Raw genomic sequence first — 27,022 nt, forward strand, 5'->3', positions numbered from 1 at the left:
GTCGCTAGCGGAACGAGATACTGGCCTGCAGCAAAATCAAACAAGGAAGGAGCAGGTAAGGTAATAGTCTAGGGTGATTTTTATCAAATAACAATTTGTATTTAAGCACCCTTTCCCTATTCTTAACAATAAAAGCATGTGCTACCATACTCTTATAATCTAAATAAACAGTAGGCAGCAATTTTTCTTCTTTCTCATAGTGCCTAATAGGTATGTTATAGTATGCAGCGAGGCGTGAGGCGAAGATGCCTACCAAGATGGGGCCCTTAGTACGGTTAAGATTTAACTGCTTTGCAATAATAGCGCCCATACTAAATGTATCATCACGAAACAAGGCATGGCACAAAATAATAATATCAGGGACACTCAGGTTTCCACAGTTTCCGCGACCAATTAAGCATCTACTAGCAAATATAGCAAAGTAACGTAGAAAAGGAAAATGAATGCTAGTGATTCGTGCGTCGGAAACCTTCCTCGTTTCCCCTACAACAATTGTATCAATAAACCCCCCCCCCACATCGTTACTATGTGGTTCTTCTATGAAACCCGGAAAAGGTAACTTGCAAACCTCACAGAATTCACGAAGGGTCATCTCCTTATACTCATCATACAAATAGAAATCCACCGTAGGTGGTGACCTCCTAGAATGGAAATGAAAATTTTGCACAAAGGTATTGATGAGTAAGAGATACTGTTCGCGTTGATCGCGGAGGAAGTCGGTGAGGCCTGCATTTTCAGCCAACTCATAAAAATCATCATAAATCCCAGCTGCTCTCAAGAAGTCATCGCTAGGCCATTCACACGGTCGAACCTCCGCGGTGCGAGGCAGATTATATTTGGGCCTCTCCGCTTCTTGAGTTTGCTTATCCTTCGAGCTTCGGCTCGAAGAGCCCCTCAAAAATCTCTTCATCATTTTCTAAAAATTTCTGAAATTTTTAGTAACTTCAAATAAAAGTGAACCAAGCTCAACAAAATTGATAGCAACTAATCCTACAAGTGCCTAGAGACTATATCATGCATTAGAACTACTTGGAACCATATAAATTTGACATGCAAGCTCAAGAACATGGTCACCTAGGCAGCAGAAATTTGCAATGAATAAAGCACTAGAACAAAAATTAATTGGACCAATGGAGGAGTCACATACCAAGGAACAATCCCCCAAAGAAGTTTTGTGAGAGGTGCTTTGAGCAAGGAGATAAAAAATCGCAGCAAAATGAGCTAGAACTCATGCTTGAGCTGGTTGGTGATTTCTTTGGGAGGAAGGAGTGTGTGGGTGCAGGAATAAGTGGAGGGGAGCCATCGTGGGCCCATGAGGCAGGGGGGCGCGCCCAGGGGGTGGGCACGCCCTGGACCCTCGTGCCCGGGTGCTTGCTCCCCCTGCTGTGTTCTCAGTGCCAGATATTCTCAAATATTCCAGAAAAAATCATATTTCAATTTCAGGGCATTTGGAGAACTTTTATTTTTGGGGTATTTTTATATTGCACGGATAATTCAGAAAACTGACAGAAAATACTATTTTTACTTTATTTCAACTAAATAACAGAAAGTAAAAAGAGGGTACAAAAGGTTGTGCTTTCTAACTTCATCCATCTCATGCTCATCAAAAGGAATCCACTAACAAGGTTGATCAAGTCTTGTTAACAAACTCATTCCGACTAACATGGAACCGGAGAAATTTCGAATAACACTATGTTACCTCAACGGGGATATGCACATCCCCAATAATAAGAATATCATATTTCTTCTTGGCAGTAGGTAGAGGAAATTCAAAACCTCCAAAAATAATCGATGGAATTTTTCCAATAGAATTTATACTGTGGACTTGAGGTTGTTTCCTCGGAAAGTGTACCGTATGCTCATTGCCATTAACATGAAAAGTGACATTGCCTTTGTTGCAATCAATAACAACCCTTGCAGTATTCAAAAAGTGATGTAGGGTGGAACCCTAGATGGCCGATCTTTCACGAAAGGAGCGGATCCCTACGAAGAACGTGATGAACACGGGGAGAACACGAGGGAAACACGAGAGGAACACGAGAGAAATCACTCAACCAACAAGAATAGATCACACATGCGCTAGATCGATGAACACAAAGGTAAGATACAAGATCCAAATCCAACAAAGGACGATACAAAGGTAACCGGTTCTTCTCCGTGAGGAGGTCTTGATGGGGGTCTTCTCCGTGAGGAGGTCTTGAATCCAAAGTGGATCATCTCCGTAGAGGGGCCGCGGTCTCTCTCGTGGAGTAGATCCGATATGGATGAGCAAAGCTCTATCTCTAAATGAGCTAATCCTTTGCTAACCCTAGAAAGAGGAAGGGGATGGAGTATATATAGTCTAGGGGGGCGAAGAGGTACATGGGCTTCGGCCCTTCACTGTGCGCAGACAGGCGGAGCCGGATGTCCGGGCGTCGGGCCGGTTGTCCGGGGCTTCGGGAGGGGCCGGATGTCCGGGCTAGGGGGCCGGATGTCCGGGCTGATGGTGAAAACTTCTGTAGGTTCTGGTGCGTGGCGCCGGATTTCTGGGCTTCTGGACGGATGTCCGGGCTGGACGCCGGATGTCCGGACCCTGTAGACTTGGGCGGCTGGGCTTCGGCTGCTGTGGTCGCTCCAAGGGCCGGATGTTCGGGGCCTTGGCCGGATGTCCGGGGCCTGGAAGTTGAACTTGCCCGTTTCTGTTGGTTCTCTTCATCCATGGACTTGGCGGCTTGTCCGTCTTCACGTGCATCCTCGGGAGGTTCCTCTTGACACCTAATCATGCATAGCATATCGGACTTAGGTAGTAGCCATGTCTCGAGTGGATCATATGTGATATCACTAAGGAAGGAAGTCACCTCGTTCTCGAGAGCTCTAGCTCGTGCTCGTGTCATAGGTCCTCTTGGCTCTTGATGAGACGATGGTAGGTCCATGGGGATGATCGTAGGATGCTCCGCATCATCTCCCCTCCCTTGGGAAAGATCCGACCTCGGATCGAAATCCTCGTCACCATGGTACGGGGAGAGATCTTTGATGTTGAAGATGTCGCTCACGGAGTACTTGTCGCGTGGGATGTCGATCTTGTATGCGTTGTTGTTGTAGCGTGCAAGCACCTTGAAGGGTCCATCCTCTCGGGGTAGTAGCTTGGACTTGCGTTCATTGGGGAAGCGATCCTTGCGAAGGTGTAGCCACACAAGATCTCCAGCATTGAACATCATGGGTTGCTTGTTGACGTTGAGCTTGGTCGCGAGTCGTTGTACTTGGCGCTCGATGGTGTTCCTTGTATCTCCATGCATCTTCTTGAGGAAGTTGAGTCGGGCACTCGCGTCCATGTTTGTGCGCTCATGTAGCGGTAGAGGTAAAATGTCCAATGGTGACAATGGGTTGAAGCCACGGACGACCTGGAAGGGGGACTTGCCGGTAGTCGAATGTCTTGGACGGTTGTAGGCGTACTCGGCGATAGGTAGGCACTCCTCCCACTCCTTGATGTTCTTGTTTATCAACACGCGTAGTAGTGTGGAGAGCGTGCGGTTTGTCACCTCCGTTTGGCCATCGGTTTGTGGATGGTATGCCGAAGAGAACAAAAGCTTGATTCCGAGCTTGGCGCACAAGGTCTTCCAAAAGTAACTCAAGAACTTGACGTCGCGGTCCGTGACAATCGTCTTTGGCACTCCATGAAGTCGCAAGATTTCCCTACAAAACAAATTTGCAACATGTGAAGCATCGTCTATCTTGTTGCAAGGCATGAAATGAGCCATTTTGGAGAATCGGTCCACAACAACAAAAATGGAATCCTTGCCATTTCTAGTTCTAGGCAAACCAAGCACAAAGTCCATGCTAATATCTTCCCATGGGTGATATGGGATTGGAAGTGGCATATAGAGGCCATGAGATTTGGCTTTAGACTTAGCTTTGCGACATGTAGAGCATCGGTTGGTGAAGCGATTGACGCCGCGAAACATCTTGGGCCAAAAGTAGTTCTTGGAGAGCGTAGCAAATGTCTTGTCGCATCCAAAGTGTCCCATGAGTCCGCCTCCATGAGATTCCTGCAAAAGCAACAAGCGAAGAGAGGACCCGAGAATGCAAAGTTTGTTAGCTCTCATAAGATATCCATCTTTGATGTAGTATCGATCCCAAAAAGTATGCGTCAAACACTTGGCATAAGGAATAGCAAATGAAGGATCATGCTCATACAAGTCTTTTATATGCTCAAATCCAATGACATTTAACTCAAGTTGAGTAACAAGCATGCAAATACGGGAAAGCGCATCCGCCACAACATTTTCCTTACCTTTAATATACTTGATGACATAAGGAAAAGACTCAATAAACTCACTCCACTTAGCATGACGCTTGTTCAACTTAGTTTGACCCTTAAGATATTTAAGCGTTTCATGGTCGGTATGGATGATGAACTCATGAGGGCGTAGGTAATGTTCCCATTCATGCAAAACTCGCACTAAAGCATATAGCTCTTTGTCATAGATGGGGTAATTGAGTTGCGCTCCGGAGAGTTTCCCACTAAAGTATGCAATGGGGCGCTTCTCTTGTGTTAACACACCTCCTATGCCATTACCACTAGCATCGCAATGGATTTCAAAAGGTTTGTCAAAGTTGGGTAATGCAAGCACGGGGGCATGAGTAAGCAAATTCTTAAGCTCATTGAAAGCGATATCTTGGGATGGTCCCCAAACAAACGGTGCATTTTTCTTACTCAAAGCATGCAAAGGTGAAGCAATGTTGCTAAAATCCTTCACAAATCTATGGTAGAAACCGGCTAACCAAGAAAACTACGCACATGTTGCAAATTGGTTGGTTGGGGCCAAGTTTTAATGATAGAGGCAAAGGTGTCCCGATCTTTCAATGAGATGATAACTATCGATTTGGTGGAGTCGACTTTGACGATCTGACTACAAACGTGCACGACGTTGCGCCTTAGCAATCGCTAAACCAATCTCCTGAGGTTACTGACGATGCCGGAAGCACGATCAGCCTGACGACGAAGGTCTATTCCTGCAAGCAATCGAAGAACGAGCAAGAATATGATAAAGCAATCTGAATATTGTGAATATATATGAAGTATTGATAATGGTGGGGATCCGTAAACGGTCTTGGTCCGGTCGTTGGACACAAACGAAGTACACGAAGTTGCAATGGCTATCTTTTAACTAAACAAATCCCAAGGGAAAAGCTACTAGATGGATCTACTTATATAGGAGCAACGGGTGGCGGCCAAGGAGGTGGGAGGACGTCCCAAGGCAGCCTAAAACCAACCCTAGGTCGTACAAGGCTCATGGGCCCAAGTGGAGGTGATGCAACATCTTTGGACTTGTTGTTTGACTTAGATTCTGCTGCAGCGTCGGATTGTTTCGTCCATATCTCAACGCTCCGGACGAATTTAAAGGTGTCCGATTGGGTTGGAAAAGAGGACGAAATCTACTTTCCAACAAAAAAAGAATCACCCAATTCGGAGTCTGTATGAAAAAGTTGTTGGTGTTTTGAGTCAGGTATGTCTGTGCAGTCCGAATCTGAATCCAGAACGTGAGAGACTTGGACTCTATCTTCTGTTGGCCCAAAAGTGACGTGAGAGGACTTTTTGAACAGAACGTAAACTTCTTCTTTGCCTTATCTTCGTATGTGGATTGTACAAATATCTCATACACCTGCAATTAGACAAAACACAAAAGTGTGTGAAGTATTTTTGTTCTGGATAACATAAATAGATTATTGAATAGTTTGCACTAGAAATCACCTGACAAATATGCATGTATGCAATGGTCGTATCCAAGGTAGTCATGTCCTCATCATCCTCCCCTTCTTGAAAACAAAGCCATCCTCGGCGTTGCTTAATCTGAAATCTGGCTAACAAAAGAGACAAGGTGTACACGTTGTATATGTATATGTCATCTGTTTTTATTGATCTCATTTGGTGCATATGTGACTCAGTTATACAAGAGCACCCTTTAAAAGTCATGAAATGTAAAGCCAATATATTATCACAAGAAGTCAAAGGCATGAAAATATTGCAACTCAGTTTGCACATATAAGTGAAGCTCTTATTCATATCAAAAGATTGACAATGCTTATCAGTAAACCATCCCAACATTGATGAACCATCACCAAGATTAGAGGTCATATCAAAATGATTAAACATTGGCACAATTATTTTCAAACATATTTGATCCAAATCTGATTTATTCCCTGATTCACTTGATTCTTTTGCATAGGTAGTTAATTCAATGGGTTCACTCAAAATTGTTTGATCACATGGCAAAGTCAAATCATCAACGTAGTCCTCTAAAGTAGCTGGTGTGATCAAAGTAGTGGGTAGCTCACCGCATGGTGCACTTAAATTGACAAGACATTCATCATACTCATGTGGAGGTGGAAGATTAGTACCTTTATCATTACCTCTTATGATCAACTCAGGTGATGTAGGCACTCTCGGTGATGATGTGTCACATGGTGGAGGTGATGTAGTCCTCACAACAACGGATGTGATTGTCATAGTATGCCTAGTAGTTGAAGGGACAACCGTATCAACTCTTGGAATGTGCATCTCGCGCTTGTTCTCCTTGTGGGCAACACGTCGTTTTATTTCCTGTTCAGCTTTGCAAGCAAGATGAAACAAATGGTCCATAGGATAACACTCTTCATGAATTAGTATCTCCTGAATGTCACGATTTAATCCTCCCCAAAATCTATCATAAAATTTTCTTCACTTTCTTCTAAAGAGGAATGCAGCAAGGTAGTTTGTAAAGTATCATAATATTTTGTTACGGTGTCACTACCTTGTTTTAAATGTTGCAACTTTGTAATCATGTCACGAGTATAATAAATGGGAACGAATGTATGTCGCATGGCAAGTTTCAAATCATCCCAAGTAGTAGGTATATCATTAGGGTGTAACCGACAATATTCACTCCACCAAACTACAACATAACCAGTGAAAGAACCAACCGCAACCTTAACTTTTTTACGTACATCAAAATTATTGGAAGCAAATATATTATTTATGTCAAACTCCCATTCAATATATAAAGAAGGTCTAAAACGGCCATTAAATGGTGGTATAGAAACATTAACCTGGTCATGTGCATTTGGATGTTTGTGCACCTCTCGTGACGAATGTGGTATTTGCATAGGTGATGGCACGTCTCCCACGATCGACAAACCCCATGAATTGACTCTAGATCCTGTCATGATTAGTAAAAACAAGAAACAAAATTCAAGAATAATGTTCCTATGAACTACTAGGATGTGGTGGTAAAGCGCTCACAGTAAAGCAAATATCAATATCCTACAAGTTCTTACCAAGCAGCAGGTGGTGACAGGCAACCAACGGTGTCAAATAACTCTGAAGATTGTGTAAAGCGATTGCCAGGGGAACGTACGTATACACGGTGTAGAAATATGTGGAGCTGGGTTGACTATACATGGTAGCAAATATTAGCAATAATCAATTGAGAGATGCAATGTTGAATAAACGCTCAACGACGGTACTGTGCTGGTCCTAGGCTAGACCGGACTAGAGACGCGAGCCTAGAATGCTAATGAGGTCACGGCGTAGCACAACTGGCATCAATGAAGGATACTAAGTAGCTCTGTACAGCAAGATATAAGTGAAGATCACAACGGCAGTAAAGATAATGATGAAAAACAACTGGCAAGCAGGATATACAACAACTCTCTCCAACTTTCCTCTTGAAAAGTTTGAGCCAATTTTCTGATAATTTTTTTCAAAGAATACTACTAACTCAAGCTTTCAAATGCAAAAAGAATCACTCAATTTTGAATTGATATGAGGAGTCAAATAATTCTAAAACTGGCCTGAAAAACTGGAATAAGCTGTGTCCGCAAACTTCGGAGGGCAAAAAGACCTATTTAGAAGCCGATTTTGAGGTGTCAAATAGTGAACAAGCCTCTGCAGCTATTTAGATGCGGCTCGTCGCTAGCTTTCATTTGAGTACTCGTGGAGCCAAAACTGACTTCGTATGAGGAAGTTATGCCTGTTTTACTGAACAGTGCACAAAACAGATTCCAAACAGAATTCAACTACGAGATTGAGTCTAGATAGATCCGAATTTTGTTTTTTTTCTTCTCTCTTTTTTTTCCTCACACATATTTTTTCTTTTTCTTTCTCTCTTTTTTTTCTCCCTCCCTATTTCCAAAACAAACTAGATAAGATGCAGATTGGATCAAGCGAAGATGTGAACGATCTCAACTATGATTATGACAATGAACGGTGGGTAGCACATGGTGGAAATTGATGGATGGGTGGTGGACAGCGGAAGGGATAACAATGCAGCGGCCACGTGACTAATGTGAACAGAACTCGAAACTCTAAACGAACTAGACACTAAGACCAGCAACTCGACACGACGATGCAACCGATAATTCAATAATGCAAACAATGAAAAGAAAACCGCAAAGGCTCAGACTGGCTTGGACAAAGGATGAATAGATCTAACTTTTTTGTGTGTGGCTTTTTCTTGGACAATAGGTAAGAAATAAATCTAATCTAGAAAAACTGGAAATTCTCACCGACTAACCTGAAAACTGATACCACTTGATAGAGGCAAAGGTATCCTGATCTTTCGATGAAATGATAACTATCGATTTGGTGGAGTCGACTTTGATGATCCGACTACAAACGTGCACGACGTTGCGCCTTAGCAATCGCTAAACCAATCTCCTGAGGTTACTGATGATGGCGGAAGCACGATCAGCCTGACCACGAAGGTCTATTCTTGCAAGCAATCGAAGAACGAGCAAGAATATGATAAAGCAATCTGAATATTGTGAATATATATGAAGTATTGATAATGGTGGGGATCCGTAAGCGGTCTTGGTCTGGCCGTTGGACACAAACGAAGTACACGAAGTTGCAATGGCTAACTTTTAACTAAACAAATCCTAAGGAAAAAGCTACTAGCTGGATCTACTTATATAGGAGCAAGGGGTGGCGACCAAGGAGGTGGGAGGACGTCCCAAGGCAGCCTAAAACCAACCCTAGGTCATACAAGGCTCATGGGCCCAAGTGGAGGTGATGCAACATCTTTGGACTTGTTCTTTGACTCGGATTCTGCTGCAGCGTCTGATTGTTTCGTCCATATCTCAACGCTCCGGACGAATTTAAAGGTGAGTCCAATTGGGTTGGAAAGAGGACGAAATCTACTTTCGAACAAAAAAAATAATCACCCAATTCGGAGTCCGTATGAAAAAGTTGTTGGCGTTTTGAGTCAGGTATGTCTGTGTAGTCTGAATCTGAATCCAGAACGTGAGAGACTTGGACTCTATCTTCTCTTGGCCCAAAAGTGACGTGAGAGGACCTTTTGAACAGAACCTAAACTTCTCCTTTTGCCTTATCTTCGTATGTGGATTGTACAAATATCTCATACACCTGCAATTAGACAAAACAGAAAAGTGTGTGAAGTATTTTTGTTCTGGATAACATAAATAGATTATTGAATAGATTGCACTAGAAATAACCTGACAAATATGCATGTATGCAATGGTCGTATCCAAGGTAGTCATGTCCTCATCATTTAATAGCATTGATCTTAGATTCATCAACATGAACACCCTTAGAAGATACTACAAAACCCAAGAAAACAAGCTTATCAACACCAAAAAGGCATTTTTCCATATTAGCATAAAGTTGCTCGTTTCGAAGAGTTTGTAGCACGGTGCGAAGGTGGGTGACATGCTCTTATTTGCTAAACACAAGGATATCATCAAAGTAGACAACAACAAATTCACCAATGTAAGGGCGAAACACATAATGCATAAGGCGCATGAAGGTACCGGGTGCTTCCGATAAACCCATAGGCATGACTAACCACTCATATAGACCAAACTTTGTTTTGAAAGCGGTTTTCCATTCATCACCCTCTTGTATGCGGATTTGATAGTAACCACTTTTAAGATCAATTTTGGAAAAAATAGTGGCACCGCTAAGTTCATCAAGCATATCATCAAGGCGTGGAATGGGGTACCTATATCGAACGGTGATAGCGTTAATAGGTCTACAATCGGAGCACATGCGAAAGCTACCATCTCGTTTTGGCACAAGTATGACCGGTACGGCACAAGGACTCAAACTTTCACGCACATGTCCATGATCTATGAGATGCTTTACTTGCCTTTGTATTTATTTGGTTTCTTCGGGGTTGACGCGGTAGGGAGGTTTGTTTGGAAGCGGCACTCCGGGGATGAGATTGATTCGTTGCTCAATGCCTCGTATTGGAGGTAGACCCGGAGTTAGCTCATAGAGGAAAACATCTTGGAATTCCTGCAATAAAGAAGATAACACCAAAGGTAGATTGTGAGAGTTGTTAGTTTTTGGTGCCTCGTCCTTGCACAATAGGACATAGTGTAGGACACTGGATGGGTTCTCACACACTTCTCTCATCTCACGTTTGGTGGCAAAGAGAACTAAGTTTTTCTTGTCGCTCATCGTGGAGGCACTCAATTTGGGCTTGTGGCGCTCACTCTCTTTTTGGTGGTTCGCTCTCTCACTATTCTCTCCACGATGGGTGTTTTGCTTGTTGGCGAGCACTTGGCTTGAAGGCATAGGACGTAGCACAAACTCTTTCCCTTTCATCTTGAAGCTATAGTGATTTGTACGCCCATTGTGAATGACACATCTGTCAAATTGCCATGGCCGTCCAAGAAGGAGGTGGCAAACGGTCATCGGAAGGACATCACACTCCAAAGTGTCTTCATAGGCGCCGATCTTGAAAGAGACTTGTACTCTATGCTCGACTTGTATGGTGCCGGTGTCGCTTAACCATTGAACCTTGTAGGGGTGAGGGTGCTTCATCTTGACCAATTGGAGTTTGGAGCATAGTTCTTCACTTGCTAAGTTATGGCAACTCCCTCCATCGATGATGACCTTGACGGACCGTCCATTGATGTCGGCCTTTGTGTGGAAGATATGGCATCTTTGATCTTCGTCTTGTTGATGTTGAAGAGTCAAGACCTTGGAGACAACAAGAGCGGGACTTGAGTCTTCGTCACAAAAGATGTGATCATCTTCTCTTCATTGTTCACTTGTCGGTGCATGGCCACTTGCTCAAGGGCTTCCATTTCTCCTTCACTCATGGAGTCATAGGTTCCGTCGTCGTTGAGGATCATGGTGCGCTTGTTTGTGCACTCGAAGGACTTGTGGCCTCGGCCTCCGCATGTGAAACATTTGATGGAACTTGTCTTGATGGTCTCATCGGTTGGAGTAGATGATGATGAAGCTTTCGGCTTGAAGTTGCTTGTAGTAGGAGGACGACTTGAGCTTGTCGAAGCTTTCTTGTAACTTGACTTGTCGCCGTTGCTCGTAGTGGGAGTCGTCGAAGCTTGATTGTTGGAGAGGCCATAGGACTTGGATGAGAACTTGGCATACTTGAAGTCGTCTTGTACTTGCCGTTCCGCTTTGGTAGCTTGATGCACTAGCTCGATGAGGTTCGAGTATGGTTGGAAGTCGGCAATCTTCTTGATAGGGTGATTGAGTCCATTCAAGAAACGCGCCATAGTTTGCTCATCATCTTCTTTGACATTGGCTCGTATCATGGCAATCTCCATTTCCTTGTAGTACTCTTCAACGCTCTTGGTTCCTTGCTTGAGTTGTTGGAGTTTCTTGAAGAGGTCGCGGTTGTAGTAGTTTGGCACGAATCGTGCTCTCATGACATCCTTCATTTGTGCCCAATGGTGATGGGTGGTTCACCTCTTGCCGCTCGGCGCTCAATGACTTGTTCCCACCAAATGAGGACGTAGTCTTGGAATTCGAGGGATGCCATTGCGATCTTCTTCTCTTCTTCGTAGTTGTGCAAGCGGAAGATTTTGTCAACCTTCAATGCCCATGATATGTACTCTTCGGGGTCATTGCTTCCGGTAAACTTGGGCATGGTGAACTTTAGCTTGCGAGATCGTTGCTCTTCATTGTGTTGGGGTCGGGGATGATGACGCCCATGTCGTTGAGGATTGACAATCTCATGTTGCTCTTGGCGAGGAGGGTTGTCTTCCTCATGTTGCTCTTGGCGAGGAGGGTTGTCGACCTCATGTTGCTCTTGGCGAGGAGGGGGTCCATTGTCTTCTTGCTCTCGATGGACTTGACGTTCTTGTCTCGCTTGAGGAGGAGCTTGTCGATCTTGACGAGGAACTTGTCGATCTTGTCGAGGAGCTTGTCGATGCACACGTGCTTCGTAAATCCTTTCTTGAGCTTCGTCGCGAAGTGCTTATTGATGTAGTCGATCTTGTTGGCCTCGATTGGCTACGGCACGACTTGAATCTTGAAGGGCACGTTGTGCCTCAAGTGCTTGAGCTTCACGTAGTTGTTGTTCTTGATGTTGTGCCTCGGCATCTTGTATATCTTGATGTTGTCGCGCTCGCTCCCCTTGTTCTTGTTGTCGTTGGCGTTGCCGTACTTGTGCTTGTGCGAAAGCAGCTTGGTTTTGACGATGTCGATGCTCTTGAGAGTCGGTGTCGTGTAGAGGATTGCGGTTAGCTTGACTGTCTTGACGCGCGGCACGACGAAGAGTGTTTGATGTCGGTGTACCTGAACCGGAGAGGGTGTCTTCGGAGTGACGACTTGAGCGGCTCCATCTTGACGAGGACGAAGTTGTAGAAGAGCGGACCATCATGGTTCGGATATCTTCTTTGAGGGAACTCATGGATGTGTCGAAGTAGTCTCTTGTACGTTGCTCGGATTGTCGTAGGTCGGTGGCGAGATTGTCGATGCGGTCGCCCAAAGCAAGTTGTTCTTGATGCAAAGCCCGATGTGCACCAAATAGTTGAGTCTTGGTGACGTAGGATGACATGTCGTCGTCTTGCTCCAAGAAGAGTGGGTTGGTAGAAGTACTTGGCCTATCCATCATTCCAAACAAAGATATGTGAGTGGGAGAAAGAGAAGAACCAATACCAAATGTACCTTGACCGATGTTGAAAATGGATCAAAGATCACTCCAATGTGTAGCAAGGAAATAGCACAATTGGTACCAATTCTTGTCGGTTCTCACACCTACACAAGTAAAAGCTTATGGTGGAGCTTGGTTAGGATGGTGGCACAAAAATTTGATGCAATTGTAAGTGAGACTCAATAATGTTGGAAAAGATTCGCAACTTGTAAATGCAACAAGTAGACCAATAGCAAGATATGGTACACGGAAACACACACGCAAATAGATAAGTGGGGTTGGGCAACCAAGGATGAGCCAAAATGTGGAATCCACCAAGATGCTCTTGTTGCACAACACTAGAGAGACGCTAGCACGATTGCACAATAGGCGGATACGAACTTGTGCACAACCTACTAAGCAAAAATGCAACGACTTCTATCCCAAGTATGCTATATGTATGATGTTTCTATGCTTTTGATCCAAGATGATCGAGTATGACAATCTTAATGTTGTATGATGCTATGGTTCTTGCTTATAAGCTCTTTGCTTATCTTTCTCTTTTGCTTAAAAGCTTGTTTGGCTCTTTGTTGTTTGAGCTCTTTTCTCATGCAATGCTTCACGAACCAAGATAGCAATTGTGTATGCGAAGACAACTTTGTGACACAAGAGATGATACCAAAATATGCAACACAATGATGGTATGTATGCTATGGGAAGTATGATCACTAATGTGCACAAGTCACGTTGTCGGCAATACTCAAAGGCTAGTCTCGATGGGTAAGCTACGCAAAAGTAAGGCCATGGGGTTATCAATGCAAATGCAAGAGAGTATGATGATATCACGATACCAAAGTGATACCAAGGTGAGGTTGATACCTCAATTGTGATGTAGCCGTTCGTAGTAGTCCTTGGCGAAGATGAGCGGTGGTGATGTTGATGCCGAACCGTACCTAGATAGCCGAAACACAATAGGACACGGAAACCACAACTCAAATTCTCAAAGAAAAACGGGTCAAAATTGTCGGAGTTGGTAGCGGGAATGGCTATGGTGGTGCTATGTGGAAGTGGTGGTGGTATGCGGAAGTGTATGTGGGGTCCGGAACAAAGTTGGACGAAAGTTAGGCGGTAAACGGAGTGGAGGATGGAAGTGATGCTGTCAGGGGCCGGATGTCCGGGCTGATGGCCGGATGTCCGGGGCGGGCCGGATGTCCGGGCTCAGGATCCGTGGACGAACTCGAAGAACACCGCGTGGAGAGGTCAAATCCGGGGCAAAATTCAGAAGATTTTATGGATGGAATTTGGGAAAAAGATGGGGAAAAGCTAGATCTACCTGCAACACACGAAATCTGCGGATCAAATCCAACAAAACTTCATCACACCAACAAATCACAAAAAAAATTGGGGCTATTTTTGTGGGGCAATTTTCGGATTAGGACGAAAACAACAAAATCAAGCTAGAAAACAAAGAGAGGGGGCTCCGAAATCGTGATCAACATGGCTCATGATACCAAGATGATGTAGGGTGGAACCCTAGATGGCCGATCTTTCATTAAAGGAGAGGATCCCTACGAAGAACGTGATGAACACGGGGAGAAACACGAGGGAAACACGAGAGGAACACGAGAGAAATCACTCAACCAACAAGAATAGATCACACATGCGCTAGATCGATGAACACAAAGGTAAGATACAAGATCCAAATCCAACAAAGGACGATACAAAGGTAACCGGTTCTTCTCCGTGAGCAGGTCCTTATGGGGGTCTTCTCCGTGAGGAGGTCTTGAATCCAAAGTGGATCGTCTCCGTAGAGGGGCCGCGGTCTATCTCGTGGAGTAGATCCGATATGGATGAGCAAAGCTCTATCTCTAAATGAGCTAATCCTTTGCTAACCCTAGAAAGAGGAAGGGGATTGAGTATATATAGTCTAGGGGGGCGAAGAAGTACATGGGCTTCGGCCCTTCACTGTGCACAGACAGGCGGAGCCGGATGTCCGGGCGTCGGGCCGGATGTCCGGGGCTTCGAGGGGGGCCGAATGTCCGGGCTAGGGGGACGGATGTCCGGGCTGACGGTGAAAACTTCTGTAGGTTCTGGTGCGTGGCGCCGGATTTCCGGGCTTCTGGCCGGATTTCCGGGCTCGGGCCGGATGTCCGGGCTGGACGCCGGATGTCTGGACCCTGTAGACTTGGGCGGCTGGGCTTCGGCTGTTGTGGTCGCTCCAGGGGCCGGATGTCCGGGGCCTGGAACGTGAACTTACCCGTTTCCGTTGGTTTTCTTCATCCATGGACTTGGCGGCTTTTCCGTCTTCATGTGCATCCTCGGGAGGTTCCTCTTGACACCTAATCATGCATAGCATATCAGACTTAGGTAGTAGCCATGTCTCGAGTGGATCATATGTGATATCACTAAGGAAGGAAGTCACCTCGATCTCGAGAGCTCTAGCTCGTGCTCGTGTCATAGGTCCTCTTGGCTCTTGATGAGACGATGGTAGGTCCATGGGGATGATCGTAGGATGCTCCGCATCAAAAAGGGTATTCCAAGAATAATAGACATACTATTGTCCTCGGGAATATCAAGAATAACAAAGTCCGTTCAAATAGTAACGTCTGCAACCACAACAGGCACATCCTCACAAATACCGATAGGTATAGCAGTTGATTTATCGGCCATTTGCAAAGATATCTCAGTAGGTGTCAACTTATTCAAATCAAGTCTACGATACAAAGAGAGAGGCATAACACTAACACCGGCTCCAAGATCACATAAAGCAGTTCTAACATAGTTTCTTTTAATGGAGCATGGTATAGTGGGTACTCCTGGATCTCCTAACTTCTTAGGTATTCCACTCTTGAAAGTGTAATTAGCAAGCATGGTGGAAATTTCAGCTTCCGGTATCTTTCTTTTATTAGTGACAATTTCTTTCATATACTTAGCATAAGGATTCATTTTGAGCATATCAGTCAAACGCATACGCAAGAAGATAGGTCTAATCATTTCAGCAAAGCGCTCAAAATCCTCATCATCCTTTTTCTTGGATGGTTTAGGACGAAAAGGTATGGGTTTCTGAACCCATGGTTCTCTTTCTTTACCGTTTTTCCTAGCAACAAAGTCTCTCTTATCATAACGTTGATTCTTTGATTGTGGGTTATCAAGATCAACGGCAGGTTCAATTTCTACAGCATTGTCATTACTAGGTTGAGCATCAACATGAACATCATCATTAACATTATCACTAGGTTCATGTTCATTACCAGATTGTGTTTCAGCATCAGAGATAGAAATATCATTGGGATTCTCAGGTGTGTCTACAACAGGTTCACTAGAAGCATGCAAGGTCCTACCATTTTTCTTTTTCTTCTTTTTAGAAGGACTAGGTGCATCTATATTATTTCTCTGAGAATCCTGCTCAATTCCCTTAGGGTGGCCCTCAGGATACAAAGGTTCCTGAGTCACTTTACCCCCTCTAGTTGCAACTCTAACATCAAAGTCATTATTCTTACTATTTAATTCATTGAGCAAATCATTCTGAGCTTTAAGTACTTGTTCTACTTGAGTGGTAACCATAGAAGCATGATTACTGATGAGCTTAAGTTCACCTTTAACTCTAGACATATAAGCACTCAAGTGTTCAATCATATAAGCATTGCGTTTTAATTCTCTACCAAAATAAGCATTGAAGTTTTTCTTGCTTAACCATAAAGTTATCAAACTCATCTAAGAATTGTCTAGCAAACTTAGTAGGAGGGATTTCAGCTTTATCATATCTATAGAGAGAATTTACCTTTACTACCTGTGTCAGGTTATCAAGACCATGTGTTTCTTCAACAGGCGGTAAATTAAGACCATGTATTTCTTCAACAGGAGGTAAATTCTTAACATCTTCAGCTTTTATACCTTTTTCTTTCATAGATTTCTTTGCCTCTTGCATATCTTCAGGACTGTGAAATAGAACACCCCTTTTCTTTGGAGTTGGCTTAGGAGTTGGTTCAGGAAGTGTCCAATTATTTTCATTGGTCAACATATTATTCAATAGAATTTCAGCTTCATCTGGTGTTCTTTCCCTGAAAACAGAACCAGCACAACTATCCACGTGGTCTCTGGAAGCATCGGTTAGTCCATTGTAAAAGATATCAAGTATTTCGTTTTTCTTAAGAGGATGATCAGGCAAAGCATTAAGTAATTGGAGAAGCCTCCCCCAAGCTTGTGGGAGACTCTCTTCTTCAATTTGCACAAAATTATATATTTCCCTTAAAGCAGCTTGTTTCTTATTAGCAGGGAAGTAATAAATCATATCCTGGGGACTACGCACACAACCAGGATCAAGAGAATTAAACCATATCTTAGCATCACCCTTTAATGAGAACGGAAATATTTGAAGGATATAATAGTAGCAAGTTTTCTCATCATTAGTGAACAGGGTGGCTATATCATTTAATTTAGTAAGATGTGCCACAACAGTTTCAGATTCATAGCCATAAAAAGGATCAGATTCAACCAAAGTAATTATATCAGGATCAACAGAGAATTCATAATCCTTATCAGTAACAAAGATAGGTGAAGTAGCATAAGCAGGATCATACTTCATTCTAGCATTTAGAGCTTTTTTGTTCCAGCTTAGCTAATGATTTCTTAAGATCACTTCTATCATTGCAAGCAAGAAAGTCTCTAGCAGTTTCTTCATCCATAACATGACCCTCTGGCACAACAGGCAGTTCATATTTAGGGGGAGAATCTTCATCATCACTTTCATCAATATTATCAGTTTCAATAATTTCATTCTCTCTAGCCCTAGCAAGTTGTTCATCAAGAAATTCACCAAGTGGCACAGTAGTATCAAGCATAGAGGTAGTTTCATCATAAGTATCATGCATAGCAGAAGTGGCATCATCAATAACATGTGACATATCAGAATTAATAGCAGAAGCAGGTTTAGGTGTCGCAAGCTTACTCAAAACAGAAGGTGAATCAAGTGCAGAGCTAGATGGCAGTTCCTTACCTCCCCTCGTATTGAGGGATAAATTTTTGTTTTCGCGTCTTTCAAGTTCTTCATAGTGACCAGCAGATATAAATCCCAAGTGACTCAAAGAATAGAGCTATGCTCCCCGGCAACGGCACCAGAAAATAGTCTTGATAACCCACAAGTATAGGGGATCGCAACAGTTTTCGAGGGTAGAGTATTCAACCCAAATTTATTGATTCGACACAAGGGGAGCCAAATAATATTCTCAAGTATTAGCAGTTGAGTTGTCAATTCAACCACACCTGGATAACTTAATATCTGCAGCAAAGTATTTAGTGGCAAAGTAGTATGGAAGTAACGGTAACAGTAGCAAAAGTAATATTTTTGGGTTTTGTAGTATTGTAACAGTAGCAACGGAAAAGTAAATAAGCAAAGAACAATATGTGAAAAGCTCATAGGCATTGGATCGGTGATGGAGAATTATGTCGGATGCGGTTCATCATGTAACAATCATAACATAGGGTGACACAGAACTAGCTCCAATTCATCAATGTAATGTAGGCATGTATTCCGAATATAGACATACGTGCTTATGGAAAAGAACTTGCATGACATCTTTTGTCCTACCCTCCCGTGGCAGCGGGGTCCTAACGGAAACTAAGGGATATTAAGGCCTCCTTTTAATAGAGTACCGGACCAAAGCATTAACACATAGTGAATACATGAACTCCTTAAACTACGGTCATCACCGGGAGTGGTCCCGATTATTGTCACTTCGGGGTTGCCGGATCATAACATATAGTAGGTGACTATAGACTTGCAAGATAGGATCAAGAACTCACATATATTCATGAAAACATAATAGGTTCAGATCTGAAATCATGGCACTCGGGCCCTAGTGACAAGCATTAAGCATAGCAAAGTCATAGCAACATCAATCTCAGACATAGTGGATACTTGATGAGGACATCAATACCATTGTTACACCCACAACCCCTACTGTTACATATAATGGACCAATTACTAGAGCTCGCGCACGCCAATTAAATTACCAGGTACTTTCGTTTCTTGGTAATGATTCTAATGTTCATGAGAATATGATGCTGCCTAAATTGGATACTTTTGTTTTGCTTACAAATGAAGGGCCTAGCTTGGAGAAGGATGAACATTGGAGCAAGCACAAGCATGGAGTTGATGGCATGCGCAAGGGGAACAAGAACAGAGTTACAAGTGATGATTTCAGGACTTTGAAGCCACCATAAGGAGTGAATGAAGCCTTGGACGAAATATACAAGATGCCACTTCAAAAATTTCGTCCAGAGGCTATTCTAGGTGCTGCGTCACCTTATTATTGGGCCAGGACAATGTAATTTCGAAATACATAAGTATAGGCTGTTTTTAGAGTCCGTATGTGTGGGGAAACAAGAGATAGGGTTGGTTTCGGACCCCTTCCCCAAGGGCCACGAAATTCCCCCTCTTCCTCCATATATACAGCCCTTAGGGCACCGTTTAGACTTTGGGTTTTGTTTAGATTAAAAGTTCACCATAGCTGCAACTTCACGTACTTAGTTTGTGTTCAACGACCAGACAAAGGCGTCACAGAACTCCACCTTGATCAATAAAGCTTTCCACTTATATTCGCAATATCCAGATTGCAATCTTAGTTTCTTGCCTATTCTTTGTTTTGCCTGCAGGAAATAGACCTTCGTGGTCAGGTTGATCGTGCTCCGGCGTGGTCAATAACCTCTCGGAGTTGGTTTAGCGATTGCTAAGGCGCGACGTCCTCGCACGTTCGTAGTCGGATCGTCAAAGTCGACTTCCTCCAAAACGATAGCCACCATCTCATTGAAAGACGGGACACCTTTGCCTCTATCAAGTGGTATCAGATTTCCAGGTTGCTCGGTGAGATTTTACAGTTTTTCATAGTTTACATCGAGTCTGTTCTTCATACCTATAGTCCACGAAAAAGCCAAAAAAAATATTAGGGTTAGTTCATCTTATCCGAACCAATCTGAGCCTTTGCATAATCTTTTCTGTATTTGCTTTGTTGAATTTGCGGTTGCATCGTCGTGTCAAGTTGCTGGTCCTAGCGTCTAGTACTTTAGAGTTTCGAGTTCTGTTCACAAGTTGTCACGCCGCCACCGCCCCATCGTCATCACCGCTGCCATATACCACCATCGTCATCACCGCTACCATATACCACATATCCACCGCCATCACGCTAATCCGAGTCCACCTGCATCACAGATTTGCCACCAGTCCGTGTTCCATCGCCCTGCAAATATCCGCCACCAGTCCGAGTTTCCACCAGATTCATCTCCGCCACCAGTCCTAGTCCGAGTCCAGTAATTATTGCTTTGTTCTCGATTTCCAGATCACGCGATACTCCGAGTCGTGACAGAATAGGACTCCCCAACTTCCGAGCCATCCACAGAAGGAAAATAGTTCCAGTTTCCAAAAAAAGAGGAAAAAAAGTGCAAAAAAAGTGAAAAAAGAAAAAAAAATCAGAGTGTGCTCCTCCCTTGTTTACGTGCAGCGCCGTGATTTTGTTAGTGTTCTAGGCTCGCGTCTCTAGTACAGTATAGCCTAGGACCAGCACAGTATCGTCGTTGAGCGTTTATTCAACTTTGCATCTCTGAATTGATTATTGCTGACCCTTTTTGCTACCATATTATAAGCCTTCCCAGCTCCACATACATCTACATCGTGCGTTTGACTCCCCCTGGTAATCGCTCTATCCAAGCTTTGAGAGTTTTGACTACATCGGTTGCCGATCACCGCCTGCTGCTGGGTAAGAACTGGTAAGAATTTGAGATTTGCTTGACGGATTTGTGACACCCACCACCACCACCACTTGTTAGTAGTCTATAGGATCATATTTTTGTGTGTTTCTATTACTACTAACCATCCTAGGATCACAAGCCGACGAGATTGACTGGGAGAACTTAATGAACACGGAGCTTCATGATAAGTTTCAGCAAATGATGACTGAACAGGTGCAAGATGTGCTGAACAATTTTGAAGAGGCCATGGAGAAGATCACTCGCCTTGAGAAGACGTTCAAAACAAAGCTTGATAACAGATTTAATGAACTGCTTGCGCGTCTTCCACCACCAGCTGCACCTCTGCAACAACAACAACAACAACAACAACAACAACAACAACAACAACAACAACAACAACAACAACAACAACAACAACAACAACGACTATCTCCACGTCGGGAAACAGCCCTCCGCCGAGCGAGTCGTGTCCCTCTTCAGCCTGGCCGAACTGCTGGTGCTGCTGTTGATACTTCTGTGGCTCCTGCTGCTGATGTGGAGGAGGATGATTATGCGGGAGATTACGAGGATGAGGTTGATCAAAATCAGAACTACGTGCAACCACCAGCACCACAACACCAGGTCGTCCACATGCAAATAATGGCAATGTTAGGGCTCCCCCTCAGGTACGAGATCATGACCATCTCCCAAAACTAAAATTGAATATTCCACCATTTGAGGGTAGATATGTTCCTGATTTATATCTTACTTGGGAGTTAGAAACTGAACAACGATTTACATGTTTACAACATCCTGAGGAGAGACGTGTTCCTGCTGCTGTTTGTGCTTTCACTAGTTTTGCATGTGTTTGGTGGTCTGAACATTGTAGATTATATCCTGTTCCAGCTACTTGAGCTGCTTTGAAAACTGCTATGCGTACTCGTTGGGTTCCACCATATTATCAACGTGAATTACTTAAAAAATTGCAACGCTTAAGACAAGGAAAAAATTCTGTAGAAGAATATTATCAGGAATCACAAACTCGCTTGATTAGATGTGGTATTGTTGAGGAGAATGAAGCTATGCTTGCACGTTTTATGGGTGGATTAAATAGATAGATTCAGACCATTCTAGAGTATAAGGATTATAATAATATCACTCGTTTATTCCATCTTGCTTGTAAAGCTGAACGTGAAGTGCAGGATCGACAGGCATTGGCGCGAACTAACTTTTCTGCAGGTCGACCTTCATCATGGACACCACGTGCATCATCTACTTCCACTGCACCATCACCTCCTTCAGGTGCCACCTCCAACCATGATACAAGAAAGCAGGCACAACCACCACTATCTGCCAAGAGCACACCTGCCGGGCATGCACAGAGTTCTTCTTCTTCCATGGCGTCAACAGGGCACACAAGTGATATTATTTGTCGTCGTTGTAAGGAAGAGGACATTTTGCGAGAGAATGCAAATCTCAGTGTGTGATGATTGCTACTGAGGATGGTGGGTATGAGTCCGCTAGTGACTATGATGAGGAGACTTTGGTTCTTATTACACATGAACAACACGGTGGAGATGATTCTGATCATGAGACGCAATACATGGCTGCTGAAGATGCTGACAGGTATGAATGTTTAGTTGCTCAACGTGTTTTGAGTGTGCAGGTTACACAAGCTGAGCAAAATCAGAGGCATAATTTGTTCCATACAAAGGGAGTTGTGAAGGAACGTTCTATTCGCGTCATCATAGATGGAGGGAGTTGCAACAACTTGGCTAGCATGGATATGGTGGAGAAGCTATCTCTCACCACAAGACCACATCCACATCCTTACTACATCCAATGGTTCAACAACAGCGGCAAGATTAAGGTAACACGTACTGTTCGGGTGCATTTTAGTATCTCTACATATGCTAATTATGCTGATTGTGATGTGGTACCTATGCAAGCATGTTCCTTATTACTTGGTAGACTATGGCAATTTGATAAAAAATTGTACAGCATGGTAGAAACAATCAGTATACTCTTGTCCATAAGGATACAAATATTACTTTGCTTCCTATGACTCCGGATTCCATTTTGAAAGATGATATTCATAGAGCTAATAAAGCAAAACAGGAGAAAAATAAGAGTGAAAATCAGATTGTGGCAAAAGAATTTGAGCAACAAATGAAGCCTAATAATAAACCCTCTAGTGTTGCTTCTGAAATTAAATTGAAAAGTGCATGTTTACTTGCCACCAAATCTGATATTGATGAGCTAGTTTTTAGCAAATCTGTTTGCTATGCTTTTGTGTGCAAAGAGGCATTATTTTCATTCGAGGACGTGCCTTCCTCTTTACCCCCTGCAGTCACTAACATTTTGCAGGAGTTCGCTGACGTCTTCCCACAAGACGTGCAACCGGGATTACCACCTATTCGAGGGATTGAGCATCAAATTGACTTAATTCCCGGTGCATCGCTACCCAACCGTGCACCATACCATACCAATCCAGAGGAGACGAAGGAGATTATGCGTCAAGTACAGGAGCTGCTCGACAAAGGTTATATTCGTGAATCCCTTATCCTTGTGCTGTTCCTATTATACTAGTGCCTAAAAAGGATGGTACGTCGCGTATGTGTGTTGATTGTAGAGGCATTAATAATATTACTATTCGTTATCGTCATCCTATTCCTAGGCTAGATGATATGCTTGATGAATTGAGTGGCTCTACTATATTCTCCAAAGTTGATTTGCGTAGTGGATACCATCAAATTCGTATGAAATTGGGAGATGAATGGAAAACAACATTTAAAACTAAGTTTGGTTTATATGAGTGGTTAGTCATGCCTTTTGGGTTAACTAATGCACCTAGTACTTTCATGAGACTAATGAACGAAGTTTTACGTGCTCTCATTGGACGATTGGTGGTAGTCTATTTTGATGATATACTAATTTATAGCAAATCTTTGGAAGAACATTTGGAAAATTTACGTGATGTTTTTATTGCTCTACGTGATGCACGTTTGTTTGGTAACCTTGGGAAGTGCACCTTTTGCACCGACCGAGTATCTTTTCTTGGCTATATTGTTACTCCATAGGGAATTGAAGTTGATAAAGCCAAGATTGAAGCTATTGAGAGTTGGCCGCAGCACAAAACGGTCACACAAGTGCGGAGTTTGCTTGAACTCGCTGGTTTCTATAGGCGTTTTGTGAGAGATTTTAGCACCATTGCTGCACCTCTCAACGAGCTTAAAAAGAAGGATGTGCCTTTTGTTTGGGGTACCGCACAGGAAGAAGCCTTCACGGTATAAATTGACACATGCTCCTTTACTCCAACTTCCTGATTTTAATAAGACTTTTGAGCTTGAATGTAATGCTAGTGGAATTGGATTAGGAGGTGTGTTATTACAAGATGGCAAACCTGTTGCATACTTTTCTAAAAAATTGAGTGGGCCTAGTCTGAACTATTCTACTTATGATAAAGAATTATATGCTCTTGTTCGGACTTTAGAAACATGGCAACATTATTAATGGCCCAAAGAATTTGTTATACATTCTGATCATGAATATTTGAAACACATTAAAAGTCAAGCAAAACTGAACCGTAGACATGCTAAATGGGTTGAATTCATTGAGACTTTCCCTTATTTCATTAAACACAAGAAGGGTAAAGAAAATGTAATTGCTGATGCATTGTCTCGTCGTTATACTATGCTTTCACAACTTGACTTTAAAATATTTGGTTTGGAGACCATCAGAGATCAATATGTGCATGATGCTGAATTTAAAGATGTATTGCAGAATTGTAAAGAAGATAGAACATGGAACAAGTTCGTCGTTAACGATGGATTTGTGTTTCATGCTAACAAGCTATGCATTCCAGCTAGCTCCGTTCGTCTTTCGTTGTTGCAGGAGGCGCATGGAGGAGGACTAATGGGACACTTTGGCGTGAAGAAGACAGAGGATATACTTTCTACACATTTCTTTTGGCCAAAGATGAGACGGGATATTGAGCGTTTTGTTGCTCGCTGCACTACATGTCAAAAAGCTAAGTCATGACTCAATCCTCATGGTTTATATATGCCTTTGCCTGTACCTAGTGTTCCTTGGGAGGATATATCTATGGACTTTGTTTTAGGTTTACCTCGAACAAAGAAGGGGAGGGATAGCATATTTGTTGTCGTGGATAGATTCTCGAAAATGGCACACTTTATACCATGTCATAAAAGCGATGATGCTGTTAATGTTGCTGATTTGTTCTTTTGTGAAATTATTCGCTTGCATGGTGTGCCAAATACTATTGTTTCAGATTGTGATACTAAATTTCTTAGCCACTTTTGGAGATGTTTATGGGCTAAGTTGGGGACTAAACTGCTTTTTAGTACTACTTGTCACCCCCAAACTGATGGACAAACTGAAGTAGTCAATAAAACATTGTCTACTATACTTAGGGCTATTTTGAAGAATAATAAGAAAATGTGGGAAGAATGCTTGCCTCATATTGAATTGCTTATAATCGTTCATTGCATTCTACTACTAAGATGTGCCCTTTTGAAATTGTGTATGGTTTCCTACCTCGTGCACCAATTGATTTGTTGCCTCTTCCATCTTCGGAGAAGGTTAATTTTGATGCTAAAGAACGTGCTGAATTGATTTTAAAAATGCATGAGTTAACTAAGGAAAACATTGAGCGTATGAATGCTAAATATAAACTTGCTGGAGATAAGGGTAGAAAACATGTTGTGTTTGCACCTGGAGATCTTGTTTGGTTACATTTGCGTAAGGATAGATTTTCTAATTTGCGCAAATCAAAGCTAATGCCACGTGCTGATGGTCCTTTTAAGGTGTTAGAGAAAATAAATGATAATGCATATAAACTTGAGCTACCTGCAGATTTTGGGGTTAGTCTCACTTTTAACATTGCAGATTTGAAGCCTTATTTGGGTGAGAAAGATGAGCTTCCGTCGAGGACGACTTCATTTCAAGAAGGGGAGGATGATGAGGATATCAATACCATTGTTACACCCACAGCCCCTACTGTTACATATAATGGACCAATTACTAGAGCTCGCGCACACCAATTAAATTACCAGGTACTTTCGTTTCTTGGTAATGATTCTAATGTTCATGAGAATATGATGCTGCCTAAATTGGATACATTTGTTTTGCTTACAAATGAAGGGTCTAGCTTGGAGAAGGATGAACATTGGAGCAAGAACAAGCATGGAGTTGATGGCATGCGCAAGGGAGACAAGAACAGAGTTTCAAGTGATGATTTAAGGACTTTGAAGCCACCATAATGAGTGCATGAAGCCTTGGACGAAATATACAAGATGCCACTTCATAATTTTCGTCCAGAGGCTATTCTAGGTGTTGCGTCACTTTATTTTGGGCCAGGCCCATGTAATTTCGAAATACTTCAATATAGGCTGTTTTTAGAGTCCGTATGTGTGGGGAAACAAGAGTTAGGGTGGGTTTCGGACCCCTCCTCCAAGGGCCACGAAATTCCCCCCTCTTCCTCCATATATACAACCCTTAGGGCACCGTTTAGACTTTGGGTTTTGTTTAGATTAAAAGTTCGCCATAGCTGCAACTTCGCGTACTTTGTTTGTGTTCAACGACCAGACAAAGGCGTCACAGAACCCCACCTTGATCAATAAAGCTTTCCTCTTATATTCGCAATATCCAGATTGCAATCTTAGTTTCTTGCTTGTTCTTCGTTTGCCTGCAGGAAACAGACCTTCGTGGTCAGGTTGATCGTGCTCCGGCATGGTCAATAACCTCTCTGAGTTGGTTTAGCGATTGCTAAGGCGCGACGTCCTCACACGTTTGTAGTCGGATCGTCAAAGTCGACTTCCTCCAAAACGATAGCCACCATCTCATCGAAAGACAGGACTCCTTTGCCTCTATCAATACTAGGGATCAAACCCTAACAAAACTAACTCGATCACATGATAAATCTCATCCAACCCATCATAGTCCAGCAAGCCTACAATGGAATTACTCACGCACGGCGGTGAGCATCATGAAATTGGTGATGGAGGATGGTTGACGATGACGATGGCGACGGATTCCCCTCTCCGGAGCCCCGAACGGACTCTATATCAGCCCTCCCGAGAGAGTTTAAGGCTTGGCGGCGGCTCCGTATCGTAAAACGCGATGAATCTTTTTCTCTGATATTTTTCTCCCCGACCACGAATATATGGAGTTGGAGTTCAGGTCGGTGGAGCTCCCGGGGGCCCACGAGGCAGGGGGCGCGCCCAGGGGGGGCAGGCGCGCCCCCACCCTCGTGGAAAGGGTGTGGGCCCCTGTCCTTGATTCTTTTGCCAGTATTTTTTATTATTTCAAAAAATAATCTCCGTGAAGTTTCAGGTCATTCCGAGAACTTTTGTTTCTGCACATAAATAACACCATGGCAATTCTGCTGAAAACAGCGTCAATCCGGGTTAGTT

This window comes from Triticum aestivum, chromosome 7D (assembly GCF_018294505.1).
Source record: "Triticum aestivum cultivar Chinese Spring chromosome 7D, IWGSC CS RefSeq v2.1, whole genome shotgun sequence".
NCBI classification, from domain to species: Eukaryota; Viridiplantae; Streptophyta; class Magnoliopsida; order Poales; family Poaceae; genus Triticum; species Triticum aestivum.